This window comes from Varroa jacobsoni, unplaced genomic scaffold (assembly GCF_002532875.2).
Source record: "Varroa jacobsoni isolate VJ856 unplaced genomic scaffold, vjacob_1.0 scaffold_693, whole genome shotgun sequence".
Taxonomy (NCBI): Eukaryota; Metazoa; Arthropoda; class Arachnida; order Mesostigmata; family Varroidae; genus Varroa; species Varroa jacobsoni.
This window is the reverse complement of record NW_019213595.1, coordinates 70432-92158: the sequence shown is the minus strand read 5'-3', so window position 1 is coordinate 92158 and position 21727 is coordinate 70432. Positions and strand designations below refer to the sequence as shown.

The window sequence follows — 21727 nt, the reverse complement described above, 5'->3', positions numbered from 1 at the left end:
GAAGTTTACGAACCCTAAGCGTGTTAATTGCTCGTCCTATTAGCGGCTAACCTTCACCAAAGAAATCTCTTTGAGGTAGTCGTCATGATTTACGAGGCCGAAGTAATATTGCGAGTTTAATGAATATATGTCAAGGTGCTATTGTACCAACATGTTAAAGGTGCTCTTGGCATTCGCACATTAGAGGATCTACTTTAAAAGATGTCAATGTGGCTGTAGTTACTGCCAAGGAATTGGCCTTATGAACTTCAAAATGTGGGCTTGACAATACGAACGATGACAACATGAGAAGACCGCTCGACGGAAAATATTGTCTTCGCAGAACAAGTAAACTTCTTGCTGCTTCATTTTGTAGCTTGTATGATATGATCCATTTATTTAATAATCTGTGTGGATATACAATATGTACAGGGCGCAGTGTGCCAGCCATAGACGAATGGCTGTAGCACATAATCTATCGGTAGTCAATTTTCGCTACGGCCAATACCGTTACCTTGTTGCGCAGTAATTGGTGCAAGATCAACTTGTACCTTTCTCAATCGTCATTTTGGGCTGGGTCACAGCCTGATCTATTCGCTTCGTCAAAGGGTACAAGAGCAAGCAGAACTGACTAACATTAGATGTCAGTGAAGCCCAATCATGCGGGCCTGTATAATCGACCGGGCACTCGCGAATCCCAACTTTCCTAACGCATCCTTTTCCAAGTCCTTTATCTGCTGCTGACCGGTAGAAGCTAACTGCCAATGACGCCAAGTTGTTCACGCACTCGTTCATATTTCCGCGTTCCGTCCGTCGTTCACTAGCCCTTTACCATTCTATCCCTCCCTCTTTCGAACCGACTGTCTTCGTGAAGTGTTTTTTTTCGACCTCGAATCATTTTCTTTTTAACTCTCCTTTCGCGAGCCTTCCCTCTTGTCCGGCATGCGGCACCGCCATGCTACACCTGCCATCGTTTCTCTCTCACTCTCCCTTGAAAGAGGATTTCCCTTTCCACAGTGGAGTGGTTCAGTGTTTTCTTTTTGACCTGCTTAGCTCCGCATCCTCTTCTGCCAGCGAAGTGAGCCGTCATCCAGCCAGCGACCGCCGGTTACTGCTACGCCTTCGCAGTGAGCTAAATCGAAGCATACCAACGAAACAAGGAAAAAGATACCGCTGCTGCCACCGCCATTGTAGCGACAGTTTGCTGCTTTCCACTTACCCATAGCACGATTAGCAGGGACACAAGCACTGGCTTTGGTGTGAAATAGCACCCGTAGAAGCAGGCCAATCTAACACGGAACGGCGCGACGAGACACCAGTGTTTAGCCATTGTGTGCGTGAGTGTCTATGTGTATGTGTGTATATGTGGACGTGTGTGCCCCTTGATCGACTAGCAGCAAACGATGTGCGTGCTGGCGGTCGAATAGCGGCTATCTCATTTTGCGCTGTCTCAGCGTACACAGACAGATGCGCTGTTTTGGCTGTTCACTGTGGACTGACCGCCATGTCACGGAAGGATCGTCGCAAATCGAGTAACGTTCCTTTATCACATGCCTGGTACCGATAGGCCTGATTGAACAAAAGAAAGGAACAGGTTTAAAGTTTTACTAAACTAACATAATTGTGTCTCACACTATATCACGCGGATAGATTCGCAGACGTAGAAACTAGAGCGTTCCATAGCTTCTGGGTTGATGATGCAGAAAGTCGTGTACCGGTAAGCGTTGTCACAGTGCGCTAGGAAGGAAAAGTGCAAGTTTCTTGGAATAGAGTTTTACCGGCAGCCGTAAGAACCAGTGAAAATAATAGTGCTGGTGAAGTGCTCGTCGGCCACTCAACTCAGCTATGTAAGCCCTATTATCTGTCAAATGAGCGAACAATGTGATGGTATCGAGGTCACAGCCTGAATAAGAAGGGTAAATTAACTCCACTAGAACTACAACGCTACATCGAGTGCAGTGCTATATGCACACGAGCTGCTATATTACCCTTGTACGCTCGAGAAAACGTGTAAAAATGATTTATAATTACATATTCTATCCCGTTATATTGATCACCATCTAACAAGGAACGTCGCCACTATCTTTAGCCAGTATGTAGAAACGCTGAATCTAGTTAGTTGAATTAGAACACAAATGTAGAAAAAATTCCTACCACCACATATTGCTAACAGGGTATGCTTTTATATATGCAGAAAGAAGTTTGATTTACAAGCACCGTCGGCATCGATATTCTGCCAGAATGTCTAATACAGATCATTTGAAAAATAAGAGATCAGGCGTCAAAGCAAACCTTTGCAAGAGCTAGTGCTAGAAAAATCCCGCAAGTTGACTATATTATCTGTCTGCTTTGAAATAAGAATCCTGTAGTGATCTAAACTGACTGTAACCTCTGTTAATATCAATACGTATGCTTATATAAGGCCATATATCTTCCAATTCAATAGCTTCAAGTCTCTGTTTCGAATGGGGCAATTATTTAGCTTTACATTTATTTTCCGAATATTAAAACAGGTATTACTTTTTTTTATAAAATCTTTAAACAGAAAAGATACACTTTTAACGATGTATAGTTGTACAGGATACGCGCTTATTAGTTTAAATAGGAAACGTGGCAAGATGATTTACCGCCGTATAATCAATTCTGAAAAGGACGCGTCCAAAAATTGATCAAAAGCTATGCGCATACTGTATAAATCCCCTGTTTTACTCTACCGACTACGCCGGAATCGTACATTATTTTTTTTACCATCACTGCTGCCGTTGTCTTGGAAACTATCTGATCAGCAGGTTTACGTAGCTCACTATTTTCGTTTTACCTTTTGATGAGTGTCGTAGCAGGTACTTCAAAAAAGTACAAGTGCAGCCCGTAGCGGAGGGTAGTAGATAAATAAATAGTATCGTATATAGGTAGTAGGTAAATAAATAGTAGTAGTAAATAAATAGTAGTAAGTAAAATACGTCCAAATAGGGGCTGGCTGCCTTTCCGCATTCGCTTATTGACTACGGTACAGTGAAGTGTGGCTTGTTCAGTGCTAGCCGGAATGCCGGAGACGAATCTTTACCGCATGTCGAACAGAGACCGACGGTGACGGTAGAAGACGGGCGAACGAAGAGTTTACAGAGTCGAGGTTCCGGGGAAGGGGGCAAGGCAGTGGCAATTGCGGACAAAGGGGATGGACGGGGGAACTTTAGTCTGGGCAGCCGCTGGCTACTTTCTGCAACTCATTCAATCGGTTCTTCTATATCATGCTCTATATGCCGGCCGCTATTCTCAACACGGTCGGACAGCTCTACGGCTAGAACAGATGAACGAAGCTGGGTTTAACTTTCTCCGTTTTCCGGGGAGCGTTGACAAGAGAAAAAAAGTAGGAGAGAAAACGACCATCGACCAAGTCTGATAGCGGAAACTTTTCCGAAGAATTGGAAAGATTGTTTCCTCTCGAGCGCTCTCTAGCCGTTTACTCACTCACTCACTACTATGCCTCCTGCGCTGCGCGCCTTACGCTGCTTCCGAGTACCTCCCACAATCCTGCTCCTCTCCATCACTACTCCTCCCTCTATACCCTCGTTCTCAGTCAATCCCCTTTCCTCGCTACAGTCCACCGAGTTTCTTTTCTCAGATGCGAGGGAAACAGAGATCGACAAACGAATCTGTTCTCTCACTTCAGTTTCATCTTCTCTTTTTCTCACTATTTTACTCGCTCTCTCGCTCTCTATCTCTCTCTCCATATATATATATATATATATATATATATATGTGTGTGAGTATATACATTTTTTTTTCTTTATTGCGATGAGACAGGAGCCAGTAGCAAAAAAAATCTCTGTAGAAACGTAAGCACGCAATTTTCCAAAACTGAAATTCAGGCGACTTTGGGGTAGAAGTAGAGGCTGACATTGCCAATGAAGAAGAACAAAGAAAAGTGTCCATTCGTTCATCCATTCGTTCATTCGTTTGTTTGCTTGTTTGTGCGCCTATCTGCCCGACCGACCGCCCGCCCGCCCGCCTCCATCTCGATGAGCAAGCGGGAACTGTGTCTACGCCCAGACGGTAACGGATGTGGATGGAATGCGGCCTTTTCGTTTCTTGCTAAGTGGAACAAGACTCCGTTTTTTTGTTCACCTGAATGTTCGGAGCGATCGGACGCGGTTTAAAGCGCTACTTCTGCTGTTAACGGCAAGCAGGTAACGCAGATTGTCATTCTATTTTGAAGGAAGAAGAAACAAAACGAAAGGAAGGACGAAATCGACATTTACGAACTCACAGACGTACACTCTCAGATAGTTTGGGTCGTTCTTTTTTCTTATCTGTTATTTGAGTACGGTAATATATGGGGAAAGATAGTAAACGAACTGGGATTGCGAATAACTATAATAAGAGGACAACGGACGAGTTGAACGGAACAACAGGTGTAATCCCTCCTCACTCAGAGCCAGCAGTTGTTTCATCGACTTAAGAGAAGTGTTTTCTGGATTTTAAGGCCGCACTAGTTTGGACTGAGGAACAGACAGTCGGGCAGATGAAAAGGGTAGATAAGTAGGATTTCGTAGCAGGCTTGAGGAAGGCTTATTGAAAGCGAGCTACTCTAAAAATGAAGATTATTTTTTTGTTGATGTACTTTATTACGAACAGCGCCTGTTTCCTCCGCAGTATTTTAGTGTTTTTCCCGTAACGCAGAACAAAGGAATTTCTTTCTTGTTTCGATTACGTCGTCTTTATATTCATCGCCTCGTTGTACTTTATGCCTGCCTTCATTCTGCTGCCAGTTCTGCTAATACTGATGGCAACGGCACCGAAAGCGATGATCACGATGATGTTGTAAGTGAGGATGACAATGCTGGATCGTTTTCTACCAATTTTTTCCGCCATCATAGCCATCGCCCCGTGAGCTATTGCCGTCAGAAGGGCCTAGTTCGTTCCACGATCCGGCTCGATCCTGTATTGGAAAGTGCTTTGGTGCTCGGCCCGAACGGCCTCAATAGATGAAGCGGAACTACCTCGCACGAGACGAGTGGATCTCTTTTTGTCCGTCGTCCACTGCATACGTTTGCGTCTCATACGGTTCCTGTTCTTTTCAATCTTTCTCTCAGTTTGTCATATTCTCATCGCTCTTGTCAGTTTGTCCATGAAAGCGAAGCAGCAGCAGCTGCTGCTGCAATTGTCGCAGCAACGAATCCACGAAGAATTCACTTTGGCCGTAGTCATCAGTGTACCAGTGTCTCGATTGCCAAACACAGTGAGACAGTAAGTTGGGAAAGCGTTGGCGAACGGTAGAAGGAAAGAGTCTTGGACTTTGAACGGATGCACAAGGCTATGGGACGACCGGTGGTGAGATGACCGAAGCAACGGAAATGACAAAACTATCGTCAAGAAAAACGAGTCCCTTCTAGTTGAGGAAAGGAAACAACGAACGATAGCGGCTGATGGATGAAAAGTGGGCGTTTAGTTCATTCGTCTGGTAAACCGCTAACTACAGGCCGCCAAGCATTGTGTTTTGATTGGAAAATTTCTCGTATTGGCATTTGCCGAGAGGATGAATTCAGAGTAGATTTTTATAAGTACCATTGGGATCCATAAGACGACTTTGAAGAATTTCATAAAGATTAGTGGAAAAAGGCATAAAATCAATACATCTGCTTTGCTGAACCTTTATTATGTATCTGTGCATAGACTGGCAAAAAAAAAATCAGCTTCGTATAAAGTTCAAAATACCCTACTAGGCTGAGCTAAAGAAGGTTGCCCTTGTAGACTTTTATGACAATACTCACGCGAGGAATGTTCGACAAATCGCCAGTTGTATAAGAATATGATTCTTTTCTGAGTTTAAACTCCCATCTGATGCGAATCTTTGTATAAAAACCATGAAAGGGTTAGAGTGCCTATTCTCTATAGTTATTTTCGCCTGCCTTTATATATGATCCCTGCAGGCATTGTTACCATATGGCGCAACGTGTGTTATAGTTGAGGATAAGGCACGGAAAAATTTCACAATCTTTCCCTTCTTATAGTATATGGGCACCTACCGAATTGGTGTTCCAGCTTTGCTTGTCTATTTGATTGCCCCCACGGTCTATGCTAAACGCTGCTTCCGTAGCGCCAGGAATTTCGCTTTCGTTGAAGCTCTCCAGCGCAAGCTGGCGCAATCGGCTAACTTTTTGCGCTTATCGCCTTCCGTCAGCTTTTGTCAGGTCTTCCAAGGCCGATGGCGCACATAATCCGCACATAAGCGCGAACGAAGACCTAAGAATGGTACTCACACAAGGGAAGGGTTCTTACATGGTAGCCGATGCGTTTATTCTGTGGTGCAAAATATGTGTTTGTAGTGTAGTGCATTTATATAGATTTCTCGCTAAGCTGTGTAAGTGGATAAGTTGATTTTCTTTAGTTAGTAATAATATAATGCTATGTGATGTGGCTTACTACTTGTAAAAGATACTAGCTCAGTATTTATAACAGTACTTTTAGTACAATGTAGCCTTATCTATGTGTATTTCTATATCCACGACGTTATTTTTCTACATTTAACACGCTTTTGTCTGTTACGTCGAAGCTCATATTGATCATTAACATATATATGAATAGTGAAGTAACTGTTGAAAACATAAATGACGGGCGGTGTCTCGAGCAGAACGGAGGGTCTTGGACCGGAAACGGTAGGACCCTTCAAAACCGAGAAGTTTCGCCAAGTCGATCCTGGCCTGGCTGGGAAAGCAACCCACCCCAATTTAGAAGCGTTCTTTCTCTGATCATGCCAGCCTAATCCTAGACGCACGGTAACGAGAAAGGTAATACGCCTTTTCTATATGCAGGTGGTAGGCCAACGCACCTCTCCAACATAGACTTCATCCCAGTGGGACTGCCAACTGGCTGCAGCGGAAAACTGACTGTTGGGAACTTTTTGTTAATCGATATCGTGTTTCGAACCATACATGCGCCCCGTAAAGGTAGCAGTGATGGCTCTGCCACACCCTCTTGGCTACTGGTGGCGTAAATGTTGCGGTGGAACTGCCGCAACCAGAACAGATTTGTCGAAGGGCTGTCGTTATGAGGCTGTAATACAGTTTGTAGAATGGATAATCTCAACGGCAAAACCGAATCTGATATTTTTATAAAAACTGCCGAACTGTGATAAAAATTATAATGCAAATCGAACAGTGTGTACACGTATTTACGTGTTCTTACAAATATAAAACATGACACTGGATCAATATTCAACAACTGAAACTTCTGTTTCAGTTGAAAGCAGCTTAACGTTTGTCATGCATTAACTTGACAAAACTTCTTCGATGAAACGAAATGGAAATTTGCATCAGGCTAACCTCAGCCAGGACCAGGCTAGCAATACCTTTTCCTACTATGCATCAGCTACCGTTCTAGGTAATAATCGAACGTGTCTGTTATAGTAGTTGTGTTTTACGGGCGAAATTTTTTGACTTTTATACATCTGTTGCGCGACGAGAAACTTTCGTACTAAAGATGTACTATATATATGGCAGATTTATAAGTTCTGCTGGCAACAACTACAACCGACTAATTTCGAAACACTTTGATACCCACGAGTCAATCCGGCAACAAACATGCCGCATAGTAACAATAGGTGCGTATGTTGATGTAATTTCACTCGAGATTAATGGTGGCAACAAAACCTGTCGAACATCTCTGAGGATTTCGGATACTTCTTTTACCTATTTTATTTTCGTGTGTAACCAATTTGTCCTTTTACTAGTGACGAACTTTCAGTTCTCGTAAATCTTTTCTACTCGTTTGATCTATAATCAGCCACTGGCCTTCACTCACCTGCTGCTCCGTAGAAGCGCGTTATTGTTCATTTTTATTGACTATTTTTGGAATTTTGTCCGCTAAGTTGTCGACAACACAGTCATGCAAAACAGAAAGGGCCAATGTACTCCGACACAAGCTTTTACAGTGCCTTGTCTCTGCTTAAAAAAGAAAATGCGGCTTCGATTGGGTCATTTGAGTTACCAAGCTTCACTGAGAGCCGATGTGATCAATACCCGACTCAGCCGTTCGTTGATACATTCGGTACCAGATTTTGTCGCTGTCCACAGCAACGGGAACGATAAAATTGCATGTATATCATCTTCAGAGTAAAGCACTTCAATATACAACATCGAGCGCGTAAAGTTCACCCTAAGAAGGATCTGAAACCGTATGTGTACGTTAGTACCCGCACTAGAAAACCGGCAGCAATTTACACTGCGCAATAGCTGTGTTATCCTGCGCTCGAGACGAACATCGAATGAATTAGTTATAGGCCATTTTGCATATATTTAATAGAATACAGCGGCAGCTGATTCGGCCAGAGGGAAATCATCTGTGATCTTTTTCTCTACCCATCGGCTTTAGATCGCCGCGTTTTATGTTCGACGCCGGACAATTCTACGAGATCGAACTAGCTCGATGTGACTAGCTTGGATGGAGATTTTCATTGTCGGTTAGAGACAAACTTTGTAAATTATTCCAAGCCCAGGCTATAGATTACGGGCCCAGCAGCTTATCCAGCAATAGGCCAAGCGTCCATCGTCTTCGAGTATTTGACGATAATAAACAGACAGGTAAATGTTGATTAGGATATTCTCAAAGATTATGTACATTAGGCGTAACATGGACATGTTCCTCTTGAACTTTGATCTAAACCATTCGTTCTTCATTTTTTCATGTTCTATTTCAATAATAATACTAACGAAAATTCGATTTAATTCGTAGTCGCTGTTATTATTACCATCAGTTACTGGTAGCACCCGAAAGCACCCAACCAGCATTCCGGTTCCAAAAAGATGCTTACCATGACAATCCAATAGATGGCGCTTGATCAAAGGTTTTTCCAAACCCGAGCATATATATACGCGTACGCATATTGCGCTTTATTAGAAAGCAACTAATAGGGTTGTTCCAGTGGATTCGCTGCCGATACGAGCGGCTCAAAAAAGGCACGACCTGCTACATAGGAACAGTTTTATTATATGAGCGATTAGCATTAAGGCCTGAGGATCTCCAGAATCTCGAATGAAACATCGTCAACAAGCGTGTATCGCACATGCATCGCGGGCATCAATGATACCATTGAAAGAAATAAAGGATGAGCTGTGGACTAGGGCAATGAAGACCAAATCAGTTTGGCGGTCCATCTAAATTTGTCCACTTAACCGCCACTTCAAGATTTTACTATATTTAGAAAGAAAATCGGTTAGCAAAGGATCCAGATTCTCAAAAGCTGCACCAGGTCATCGATGTGTGGTACTAATAGCAGCTAATATATATTATACCGAATCTGACTTACGTTTGATTTAATCAGTCCGGTCATGAAATTGACTGCCGTGGGTACGTAGCTCCTCGATATCTGTTGTTAGATTGATTTAGACATTCGGTATCAGCTAGATCACTGTGCGTGCTAGATTATATTAATCTAGCACGCACAACACCACTCCATATTCTAATTATTATGCGCCATCCTAATTATAATTTTGAAAAATCCATATGCACTAAAAAACGTCAACCAGCGAACTTTGCGGTACATTTTGTTTCCGTTATTTTCTTTTATATAATGCAATAAGGTAAATCGGACCGTTAGTTATTTATGCGCAGCAGGTGTGGCTGTCCCCTAACAGAATATGATGATTAATCAAATAACTTCAAAAAAACTACGCTGTCGGCATGGCAGAGTTTGTTCAGACCTTCTGCAGGCCCGACCGCTTCGAGGCTTTTATAATAGATCTAATAAAGACGTCGAATGACACTGGTGTGAACTGCGAAACAATACTTTCCGTAAAAGCTCATTAAAGAGCTCCGTAAAGAAACTGTACCTTATTAACTATCAGATACTAGAAAAATTATTTAATCCAAAGGAGGATTTTTTTTTTAGTATCTGATAGTTTATCCAACGAAACAATGACACCAAAGTTCTCTTAACGCTTTTAGGTTTTAATATCGAAATTCTCGTAGTGTTCTTTTCGTCTAAACGCCGGCCAACAGCTGACATCTGCTGTCAATCTGTATGCTATAGGCCCTTTAAGTTTGTTAGCAGTGCTCAGTCACATACGTCTTGCGTGAAAAGAGAGGTAGAGACAGGGGGTCGCAGAAATGCTTCGCTAAGCCTGCTGTCGAAGTTCCTTCTTCTGCTGCTACGTGGTAGCCACTGATCGAATTACCTTGATTTCCTGCGGCCGTTCACTGCGCGGGGCAGTTTACGCCTAGACAAATGGATACTGGTGTATCTATGTCTTTTAGGGGTCTGCTTCGTGAAACTACCAGCTTACAGAGTTATGTTCAAGAGAGACAAGAAATGAATCTGGCAAGAACAAGATGGATCCAAATGGACGAAAGCGAAACAAAAAAAAATGGCGTCGTGCTATCTAAAGAGAGAAAAGAGACCTGGATAGGCAAGAAAACACAACATGTTTGGGGGTAACGTGTTCGGTTTGTGTTAAAAATCTTAAAAACGCCCCTCCGTAAGACATCGATGTAAACTAGGAAAGTACTTTTTTTTCCAATGGGTTTTTCGGTAATCGTTGTAGATTTTGAAAGCAAGCATTCAAATAGATGCAGAAGTTTTTCTAGTCTCTTTATAGCACCGCATAAGAACATCAATTGGATAATAAAGAGTTGGGCTTTTAATTTTGCCGTCTTAAGCACCAAAAACGGCGTTTTTCTAGAAAGACAGTTAAACACTTCGTAGGTTCATTAACGATTCCGCCCTGCGAACTTCTCGAGCAACCTTACCTCTGGATGGGATATTGGAAGTTAAAGTCTGGTTCATCTTCGAATAGCAGGATAAACGGAATATGGTAACGGGGATTGTGTCGCAGGGTGGCAAAGCAGTTTCAGCCCGATTGCGTTCAAACGAAGTGTAATAGTTTGCTCGCTTCATTTAAACGGACAAAGCGGAATTGCTCCTAATGCCGTCTGGTGAGTATGTGTACAAAAGCGACATATTTATGGACCTTGTTTATATGCTGTATTTTACTTTGCATGATATCTATGCAGTTTAAAACTTGCTCGATATAATAAGTAGTAAGCCCTGTAAACGGGTCTTTTTCTTATAAGTAGTGTTTCGTTCAGGCGGTATCTCCTTCTGAAGCTCGCTTCCAACGATGACCACTTGATCCTTTGGTGCCTTGCCTCCCTAGGCACTCAATACATAATATGATTTTATAGCTCGCTTTTTTGGTTGAGTCCGGAGCAGATCTCCAAGATTTAGCCTTCTCCTTGACAGCCGGTTACTAGCTTCAGTCGAAAGACTGCTTTTTTTTCATTGAGTCTTTCGTCGTCCACGGCAATACGTGTACATGAGGATGTGGTCTTTTTTGCTTCTGATCGAAGTTATGATAGAAAAATGCTCAGACCTGTTTGCATACCTCCGAAGGCCGCAAAATGCCCTTGGCTTACCGCTTTTGGTTGTCGTCGGGTGGGACTTTCCCTCGAACCTCGGATCGCGCTTGACTTGACCCACGGGACATTGACCACACCTGAACGCTTGCGCGTGAGGATAATTAATGAAGGGGTTAATTGATTATTAGTGAAACCACGATCAAAGAGGCCGTGATTATTCATGTTGTCGGTATTGCGCCGGTCGAAGGGAAAAAATAGAAAGCAGTAGGGTGGGCACAAGTAATATTTAATCGAGTCCATATTATAATTACGCTATATACGCAGGGTTACGTTAGTTCCTACTTGCTTGTTTACATTTTTATCAATTCAAAAGATTCGCTAGCGAGGATGTTATAAAAAACACAGCTCACACCGATCAATTAATAAGCGAATTTGTACGAGCCACGTAACTACGCCGCTCAATGCTGTTCTTCCGTTTATAGATACTACTATTAGACATTGTCTTATTACTGCATTAACATTTACCTGAAGTGCCTCAGCAGTCGTAGGAGCTCAGCCGATTAGCAGTACCGCCTTCCATCCGCTGCAGTGAAAATGATTTCGCGACACCTCAGCGAACGTATAAACATGTCTCAGCCATAACCGCTAATCCGATATTGCGTATGTTAATTTGGTATGCCGCTTCTTCAGTCGAATGCTCAAAGGCGTCAACGAACCGGCAATCCTGACGAACACTTAAACCCTCTTCCAGTCACATTCAGCCATGGGTTTTGGCCACCGGGTTTAGTTGTGGCAGCCGCCACCGCCGCTGCTGCTACTGCAATATTTATGCGGTCCTTGTTTTATTTTCGCAATCCACTGCATCTGTCGGTTTTTCTGTTTACAGATACGAGAGAACTAGCATCGGTTCGTCTACTACTATCTAGACAATAAGCTTTCCGGTTGATCGTTATTTGTAAAAACGACCTGCTCGTGGTAAGCTAATAAACAATAGATCGCACTTTTATTCGTTCGTGCCCACTGCACATCTAACGTGATCAACGTTCGACAAGACTATAAACAAGCGCATCTTTACTGCACATAAATGATTGTAGTTAATACTGTACCCTTGCACGTACGTGCAGTTCACGTGTGTGCGAGTGCTTAATTAGAAACGACCGATGTTGAACGTGCTGTAAACGGTACCAATTGGTTGAAGCGAAAAGTTGTTGAAAAAGGTGTCGAGGAATGCGCGTCAAAATGCACTCCAGATGGACTAAGACGGCGGAACGGAAAACTATCAGACAGTGATTAGAGACGTATTGATGACTGCTTATAAATGCTTAGAAAACATTTCCTTCTTGAAATACACAATATTATACACAAAGTCGAGTTGGATATAAAGAAATTAGCTTTTGCATTAGCATTACACACGAACGCATTAGTATTTCCATAAACTAGCACAATCTTTCCTGATAAAACTGCCGTTCATCCACTCCATTTCTCTTAAACCATCTAACTTCCATGGAATCATTCTATTCTAGGGCTTATTTTAACCTTGCTGCTTTGCCATCGTTGATTTATTGCACCCATCCATTTGTGATTTCAAGTTTCCCTGACAAGCGATTCCACGTTACCGTGTGAGTGCTTAGTTAAGACAACCATCATCGTCTATCTAGGTGGAAAACAATCTGCTCCTATCGTAGCTTCTCCTATCATTGGTGCTACTGAGAACATCTTCGCGAGACTCCCCTTTTTTCCAATTAAATATATGATATTGCGCTGCAGACCCCAAGGTCATTGTTAACGATTTTGACAGACGGGGACTGCAACATGTCATATCTGCATCGATGAAACTCTTTCTGTAAAACTCAGCGGAACCGTCAACACGAACTCAATCGATTATCCATTGCGCTGGGTCTTAGAAATGGGAACCGAGCTAATGTACATGCTGTCGCGCTACGCGAGTCTGCCTGGCTGGCCACTTCTCTTTCCAAACAGTAGTTATTTCTCTATTATACAATTCCTATAGAACACGTCCACGACGTTTACGCTGCACTTACTTATATAACATATATATAAATACATATATGTAATATGTGACAATATAGTAATGCTAGAAGTGATAAGTGACACTGTCCTTGTTGACTGATGAGGTCTTCCGAATTTTGCGGTGGCGGTCAATACATGAAAACAATTTCCGTGACCTCGTCCTGCATGTTATTTGTATCCTTTGAATTCATTTTCGTCTGCTTTTGTTTGCTTGTAAGGTAGCCACCACGAGAGCGAGCTTGCCTCAGCAAAAAACAGTTTACGTTGGATATAGCCAGTTTTAATTGTGCGTCGAACTAATTAGATTATACAAGTCGTCATTGAGACTTCAGCTAAGCTCTAGTTAAGCAAGATACGGGACGAAGCGTCGTAGCAATGGCGTCCAATGAAGCCGCCACGCAGGCTATCTGCGTCTGTCCATTATTTGATGCCCAGTCGCACCAATGACAACATCAGTTTCGAGAACGCCCATGTTTTTCTCCTGTGTACGCAGTTATCCGCCTCGTGGAACCAGATTCAATCTAATTTTGTTTCGTAATCTACCTGATAATTTTGCCTTTTTTCGGACTAGTGTAACAAGTGTAGGCAAGTCAGCAGCTACAGAGAAGCAGCATATGTCATAGTTCTGTCGCTTAGATAGGCCAGGAGCAAGGAACAGTGTCGGCCGTTCTTTCGCTTTTGTGAGATCAGCGCGCGTAAGACGTTATTGCTCAGCGTCGGAAAGCGAAAACGGCATCAAGATGAGATTTTGTACGCAATCACGGCGACAATCTTCTGATGATGTTGAAGCCACCGCTTCATCGGTCATCAATGTTGATGCCTCAGTTTGTGTTGTTCCTTCAGCTGGCGCCATTCTGTATTGATTATCAGTTACGGTCCGTTCGTGTAACGCACTCAACAACAGGTCCATCGGACGGCAGCGGATACAGCATTAAATTGCGAATAAATTGTTAACGCCGCCAAAAACGTAATTATCATTGTCGTTGCTAAAACCAAAAAGGCCGCGGTTCCTGGTCACTCAGTCGACTAGGAAAATGAAGAAAAAGAAACGCCAATAGCGGCAGGTTCAAGACTACTACTGCCACTGCACACAAGCTACTTCTGCTTTTCTGGGACACCGTTTCACGTACACATATAGCATGTCTATATGCGAGTGTGCTCATTACGAAGCCGTTCTCGTCGCCATAATGATGCCGCTTCTGCCACCCATGTAGCTGTCGATGCTTCCGCGCCTGGTCGTTGGCGCACAAGCAACCAAAGGAAATGTCTTCCCGATAGCTTCCATAAGTCACGCGTATGAGTGAGGTTATAAGCGTTCGTCCAGTACTACAGCTGATATAACAATTTCTAATTTTTTTTTTTTTACTTGCCCCAACAACCATATACCTCGCGGCTGAAAGCGAGGCGCGTGACATTAGCAAAGCTTTTGCTTCGAAATAGAAATGATCTTCGAACGGCGGGCGATGTACATTATATGGCCGAAGAGAAATTCATATTTTAATTTATCTTGCTTTCATTCAGTAATGATATCCGCTATAGTTAGAGCGGATTCTACGGATTTTTCATTTATGACGCTTACCTGAAACAATTTTCGGCTAGGAATAGGGAAAAGACTGACATTAGCAGATAATATCCGTTGTCGCATGCCAGAAAGGAGGGAGGCTGCCAGCATCGCAATGGTAACCGATAGCGTCACAAGCACCAACGCGGGACCGATATATATTTGTAGCGACCGGCCAACGGAGTAACCGACTCAGGGACCGCCCAAAGGGGTAGACGTGGCAGGGGCGCATGATGGGGCGCACACGACTGCTAGCCGACTATCATCCTGATCCGCTTACTTCTAATAACGAGTTCCTTTCGTTTCGATGCATTGGCTTGAGCCAGCCATCGATAATGAGACGGACGCAGCGGCGGAGGTGGCAGCAGTCGCGTTAGAAAGCGGCTTCAGCTCTGCCGCTTCGTTTCCATCCATTGGATGCGAGGTCGAAAGCTGGCGTGAAACGGATAGAGTAAGGGATAAATCGAACAGAGAGAGAAGAAATATTAATGTATGCGATTAAATTTGATTGTGGTTGTGTTATCGATAAATTACGACTAGTAAACATTCGATTTCTAACCGAAAAACCGCACGGTGAGTGGCGGCTTAGATACATCACGAAACTGTATATTGTTGTACATAGAAAAGTCTAATATTTAGATAATAGGGTTGGAGCCTTAGGAAACGAAACCTTCAAAGATCGGTCGGTAGAGCGGGTCATCCGATTGTGGCAGACATCTATTTGACCTTTACGTATTGAATGAGACCTTTTCAGAATTCTGAAATTCCAACTACGCCTTTTCAGATTACCCATCTGCAAGCAAGGTCTTAGCAACATTTCCTTATCGATCTTAGCGCTAGAGCATCGGCAATTTGTTGGTAGTACTGAGATTTATGCAAGCGGAAAGGTGAGGTTATCAACAACTGACGGCAGATGCATGTACGTATACAAAAAATGCAGTTCAAAGAGAGCGGCCGAAAACGAACACACGAATAGATTTTACAGCTGCTCCCCCTGAAAAATGACTTCACTGCTACGTACCCGTCCAATAATCTGTTTCTACCATCTGATCGAACGTACGGCGAGTCTATGTGAGATGTACACCGGATCAGAATTGCCTGTACACGTATGCATGGCCCACCATTTAACGGAGCTAAATAGTTAATCATCAGTCGGCAAATTAGTTCAAGTCAACGTAATAAACCTGGTGCCAATCCGGTCGGAAGTAACCCTGGCGAATTCCGGTATACTTCATTTCAAGCGGATTCGCTCGTCGCCCGGTATTACAACGAACTTCCCATAACGGACGCTGATTGTGGAAAAGTCGGACTCGTTTAATACATCCAGATTTGCTGTGGCGAGCGGATTGCGGTACCAAATCTGCTTCGGCTGTCGGGGTCGCCACCTGACGTTCTGTTGGAAACGTCGGTGCATCGTCTAATGCTATATCTCACTTTCTCCTGGACGGGCCACCCGCATTACTTGTAGACGGCTTGTTTCAATTCACCCCTCCACAAACTCGCGTTTTGGGAGCACGCGATATTTTTTAGCTGTCACAATAGCTAGCACTAATGCGAGAGCAATATATGTTTCCAACTCGAGAAGTCCCCAATATAATATGAGACTAAAAAGTAATGGCCCAACAATTTCTGCTACTTCAGCCTTATGCTTATTTATGCGTTAGAAATCGATATTGGAATTTGCTAAATATCTTCATTGGATTCCATATTGAAGTTCCGTACAATGCAATAAACCTAGCTCGAATTCTTCATTGTGGGGGTGCATTGCTTCAGATTGTTTGTGACGCCATACTTTTAGTTAGTTATTTTAGTAGAAAAAGCGCTTGCGCTCAATCTACACGATTTCGAAAAAAAAAGTTCTCTATGCTGCATCTGTGGCCTTATACTATTCTACGCTCAATTTTATAATATTCTAACAAACCTTGACTGACGTGGTACACGTATAATACGTTTTATGATTATAGTGTCTTATTCCTCCGCTATTTGCCTAATCGTTTGTAATTTCTTCTGCGCTGAATTGATCTAAAGCCGAAATCGACACGTTCGCTCTGTCGTAATACGACTGTTATTGTACTGCGCTGTCTATCCACTGGTGAGCAAGAATTGTATGTTTACCGGCAACGCCCATACATAGGTGCCTGTTTACGCCAGAAGTTTAAATGGATACATAGGTAACGAGTTATATGAAAAAATTAATGGCACATTTGCACTATAATTGGAAATACTGCAAAACAGGATATGTAGCGGATCGCAGTCGGTCATGCCCAGTTCAGGCCACAATAAATACGGCCCCCACAAGACAAACATCTGTTCATCTAAACACGTTGGTTATCCACTAATTATTTCTCTTTAGAATGGCGTGCCGGTTCCTAACATCAATCATACTAACGAGTAGAGTCGTATGAAATTTGAATTCTAGACAAGTGATATCCAGCTATTAGTGGGCTATGGGTAACCGAGCAAGTATATAGGTGCACTCACTCATTCATCCAGATATATATTCGCGGTCCCTGTTCATTCCGCGGTGAATAGGACGACCCGGCCTTCACCTGTGTTCTGGTTAGCCTTCGCTGGAACTGTGAGCCATTGGAATAGAGTACACAACGCGTATTCAAGTCACTGGGACAGTCAAGAAACGTAATGGTGCGTTGTCGAAGAGGAAAAATCTTCTGCGCATCATGCCGATACGGATTTCGTCAAGTGCGACATCATTCCAGACGTTGCTGCCTGTACTGATGAATACTCTGGCGCGACCGGATGAAGAAATCATCAAGAAATACCTGACACCTCCTGTTGCCGGTTATTTTTCAGTCCCCTCTTCTTTCTACCATTATTACTATTATTATTATTGCTGTTATATTATTGCAATGTTCGTCAGAGGACTTGCTGGTTGATTTTTCGTGCAATAACATGACCCCATTAACCAGACAGTCTATGAGAGTGTATGTTCTATAAAAAAACGCTTTGTTTATCATAAGAAAAATGAGTATTGCCACTTGTAGCTTCATTTGACTGCAGGCAAAAACTAGGCGGTTTACAACAGTGAGCTTATGTAGTTATACGTCTTAAGCTAATAGATCTACAGGAGAAGCTCAAGCTTTGGTATGGCTGAAACGTGGATAGTAATTGTCTGCAATGATTGTCCCTGTCGGGATCACATGGTATGAAAGCAGTAACGCTAACAGCTTGTCCAGAATCATCTGTTCTAGAAAACGGATTATTTTTGCTTGAGTAACCGCTTTCCATTAATGAGCGCTAAGAGTGATCACCGCGACAAACCGGGAGTGGGCAAAGGCGGCGAGTGTTTAGAGAACAAAGGAACGCTTCGCTTAAACGAGGTCACGCAGTTCTTCACGTACTGTATTAGCTCAATCGACGGGCGTTCAATATGCAACCAGGTTGACGTGATGAAGATTAGCCGAAATATGGCCTAGCGCTGAAAGCTAGCTTCATACGACGAGAATCATAAAGACTACCCAACTTGATGCTGTTCAGATTTGACTGTATAAACAACAAGAGATTCATATGATGATGGCGCTTTTCACTAACGAACTCAAATAAGCAAATTGTCAATAGATAAAAATTACTGGCCGAATAGGCCGCTCGACTGTTGGGCAAAACATCTCTTATGATGTATTGTTATGTAATGATGGAAGGGACATCTTGTACAACACTTTATATAATATTTAACTACTATGTTATCTTGACAATAATTTTTAGCTGCTTAAAATGCTGGCGTAGAATAAACTATCAAATACGCAAGATGAGATATTAGATGATAAGTGAATATCCTACTGAGGATGAAATAAGTTTTTGTCTTCCCTCGACTTTGAGACGAAACATGTATTCCTAAAGTATATTTATTTACTTTAACTCCAATTTAGTTAATAATCTAAATAAATATAGGTTAAAAACACAATGTGCCAACATTAGAGTGAGTATATAGGACTTTTTACTAAAAGAGAGATAAGGACTCATTTAATTTTACCGAAGCCTTCTAATATCGACATTATATTCGGGCTACGTTTTGGGCTCAGATATGAACTTTTTAGGAAAGTTTGATACGAGCTTTTTTCCTCCTCAGTCATACGATTCGTATACATATGATCTTTGATTGCCCTCACATTGTCCTACCGTTTTTGAGCTCGGCCGAGTTCGGCCCCTCACGGACGTTAAGGCCACTCTGCATTCTGGTCCATGGGCACAACATGCACAGCCATCGGCAGGGAATACTCCCTTTGGCCGGCAGCGCCTCCCTCTTTAGTGGTCGGCTCGTCTTTAGCAGGGGGTTATTTTTTGTACTTTTCTCTTCTTGCCCACATAAGTCCTCTGTAGCGCTTCCACCCCAGTCCCGCGTGTTATTTCTCTTCCTGCTTTCTGTTTCTTTCTACATATGTCCTTGGTCCGCCATCTTCTTTTTCACTGTCGATTTTTAGGAATCATTTTTAGAGCTGGCGGGCGACAAACGCACGAGCGGGTGGCGGCTGACAAACCAATGCTTCGCTTCTCGTTGTCGTTGAAACTACTGTTGGTAAACGGAATCGTTCCTGCCATGACTTGCCTAGCTTCAGCGTTCCATTACCCGACGAGACCCTGGCAGGGGCTTGGCCTTTTTCTCCCATTCTGCTCCCTTATGTCCCGTAGGAGAACATAAGATTCACCCTGGTGGCAATTCTTTAATATGCAGACACACAAGCTTACAGCCTACGATTAGACTAACCACCATACCCGTATAACAGCACCCGGTGGAATAGATGGATAGACGACCAAGACGTTTGTCTAAGCGGGTTTGAGTGACGGGATGTTTCTTACCATTGCGGCTGCTGCCGCTACTACCAGTCGTTGCGATATTATTGCTTTCATCGGCGTAGTTAATATTATCATAATTGTTAGCAGTACCGGCTCACGCATCATTGTGTTCAATGTTCGACGGGATAACACTAAACGGAGGAGTTTCTTTTAGTAACGCCCGGCAAGTGATGACTTTTCGCGAGGGCGGACCTCCGCCCGTTTTCTCACGTCGTCATGCACAGCTGGCCGAAGGAAATTTAAAGCGATGGGTTAAGACCGAACAAAAGGATGGTTTGGCATATAGTGGCGTCAGGCAGCGGTAATAGGTAATCAAGAAGGCAGTTAAAAAAAAACAATGGTAAATACAGCAACGGCGCAAGCATCAGCGTTGAGTTTCCGTCCTTATTGTCGTCAAAGGCCACGAACGTCAAACGCTCCACTTATTCCCATACCATGCCATCGGCATCACTAGTCATCACTGTCGCGAGCACTACTAGATGCTACTGCCGCTACAAAGATACTCCGTACGTTCGAGAAGACACTTTGCGGCTCACGAGGCTTGGTTGCACACAAAGGTGGTGCACACCGGGTGAAATTTCAGTTGATAGCTGGTTAAAACGTAAACGATTGGCTGATGTGGAAAAATAGCGAACAGAAAGAAGGGACGCGAGGGAGTGCAATGGTGAATCAAACGAAACAGAAGGGACGATGTACAGTGGATGAGCGGGACCAGCTGAAGGATGAGGACCGACTAGTTCGGTTGAAATATAGAGAGCAGATCCAGGTTGTGGAGCAAAATAATATCAAAAAGCCATGAGTAAACGGTAAACGTCTGTTATCGATTGATTGAACGAACGGGACCATTGCTCGGGACAAAGGAATGTGACCCAAAATGAAGCAAACATGTTGACTGCCTTCTGTAACTGCCAGCCTCCCGCCCACCGTATGCCCTTTGCTGTTATCGTAGTTGTCGTGAATTATTTGGCCCCATCGATAGAAATGTCTACAAAATTGCATCTTTAAAAATTTAAGAACTTCTCGGAGAACTAAGAACAGAGGAGATCCTCTACAGTTTTCTACGTCATATGAGTATACCGAATATTAGTTTGAAGACAGGATACAAGATAGAATCCTTATTTGTTAACATCACAATCAGAAGGAACTGATTGGCTTCAGCTTTGGCCTATTGACTTAAGCTGGATTGGTTTGCAAAAAAAAGGGAACCTTTCATTGGACACGTTCAGATAAAAAAAGAACATGAGGGTTAAGTTCGTGGCCAAGGCGAGCCCCTCTTTGCGCGGAACGAAGCAAACGCCAAAGGAAAGAGGCACTGTTTCTGCAGTGGTGTATTTCGATTAGCCGTTTTAGATCAAACTAAAAACACAGTCACGAAAATTTTGGAAATGAGAAAAATTTACTATTGTTTTTATTATAAAAATAAAAATTTCAATACAATGAAGTTAACTTTACCAACCGTTAGTTAGAATTCCATACCATTTCTTTTTTGTATGTTTGCTTTCATGATAGCATTAGTAAAGCTACGAGTTGACCTGACGCTAAACTATATTCGGTGCAACGATTGCGTATTGAGCGCCACAAACAGAGCAAGAGAACGCCATTAACATTTTTATTTTTTTGTTCTAGGTAAGTACACGGCTGAAACACACTTCAATAAAAAGGTAGATAGTTACAGTTTATGTGTTCTATCTATTGTGTGACATGTGATTAAAAATGTAAAAAAATAAACCTGATATTTTCAAGTTGTTAAGCCCTAACGTAAGTTCAAAATATTATCAGTGAAGCACACATCATGACCAGATGCATTTCTAGACTTCGCCCACCAACTCCACCTTTCAACACTTTCTAATTTGTAAATAAAATCAAATTTTTCACATTCTGCACAACCAACATAGCAGAAATCCATGTTTAACAATAGCTGAATTTTTTTAAATTATTTTATTTAACATTATATAGCATTCTAGCCGAAAAAAAGAAAAAAAAAAAAAAATATAT

At 42.7% G+C, this 21727-nt stretch overlaps 2 long non-coding RNA genes across 6 annotated transcripts in view; one reads left to right on the top strand and one right to left on the bottom strand.

The window, feature by feature from the left end:
* Positions 1-895: 895 nt before the first annotated feature.
* The window catches only part of LOC111262681 (uncharacterized), a 41908-nt gene continuing 21076 nt past the window's right edge, over positions 896-21727 (top strand). Inside the window, exons 1-2 of one of the 4 annotated variants that reach the window (XR_015312023.1) lie at positions 904-2071; positions 21359-21393. This is a non-coding gene — a long non-coding RNA (uncharacterized LOC111262681). Of the gene's footprint in view, positions 2072-21358; positions 21394-21727 lie in introns of all 4 variants that reach the window. The other 3 variants (XR_002681782.2, XR_002681783.2, XR_002681784.2) reach the window with 3 other exon arrangements.
* Positions 9904-17103, bottom strand: LOC111262683 (uncharacterized). 2 transcript variants are annotated; one of them, XR_002681792.2, is made up of 3 exons: positions 14942-17103; positions 11857-12148; positions 9904-11475 (listed from the first exon to the last, which is right to left on the bottom strand). It is a non-coding gene; the product is annotated as an uncharacterized LOC111262683 (long non-coding RNA). The 2 variants fall into 2 exon arrangements; XR_002681791.2 differs by having other exon boundaries at positions 9904-11468; positions 14942-15451.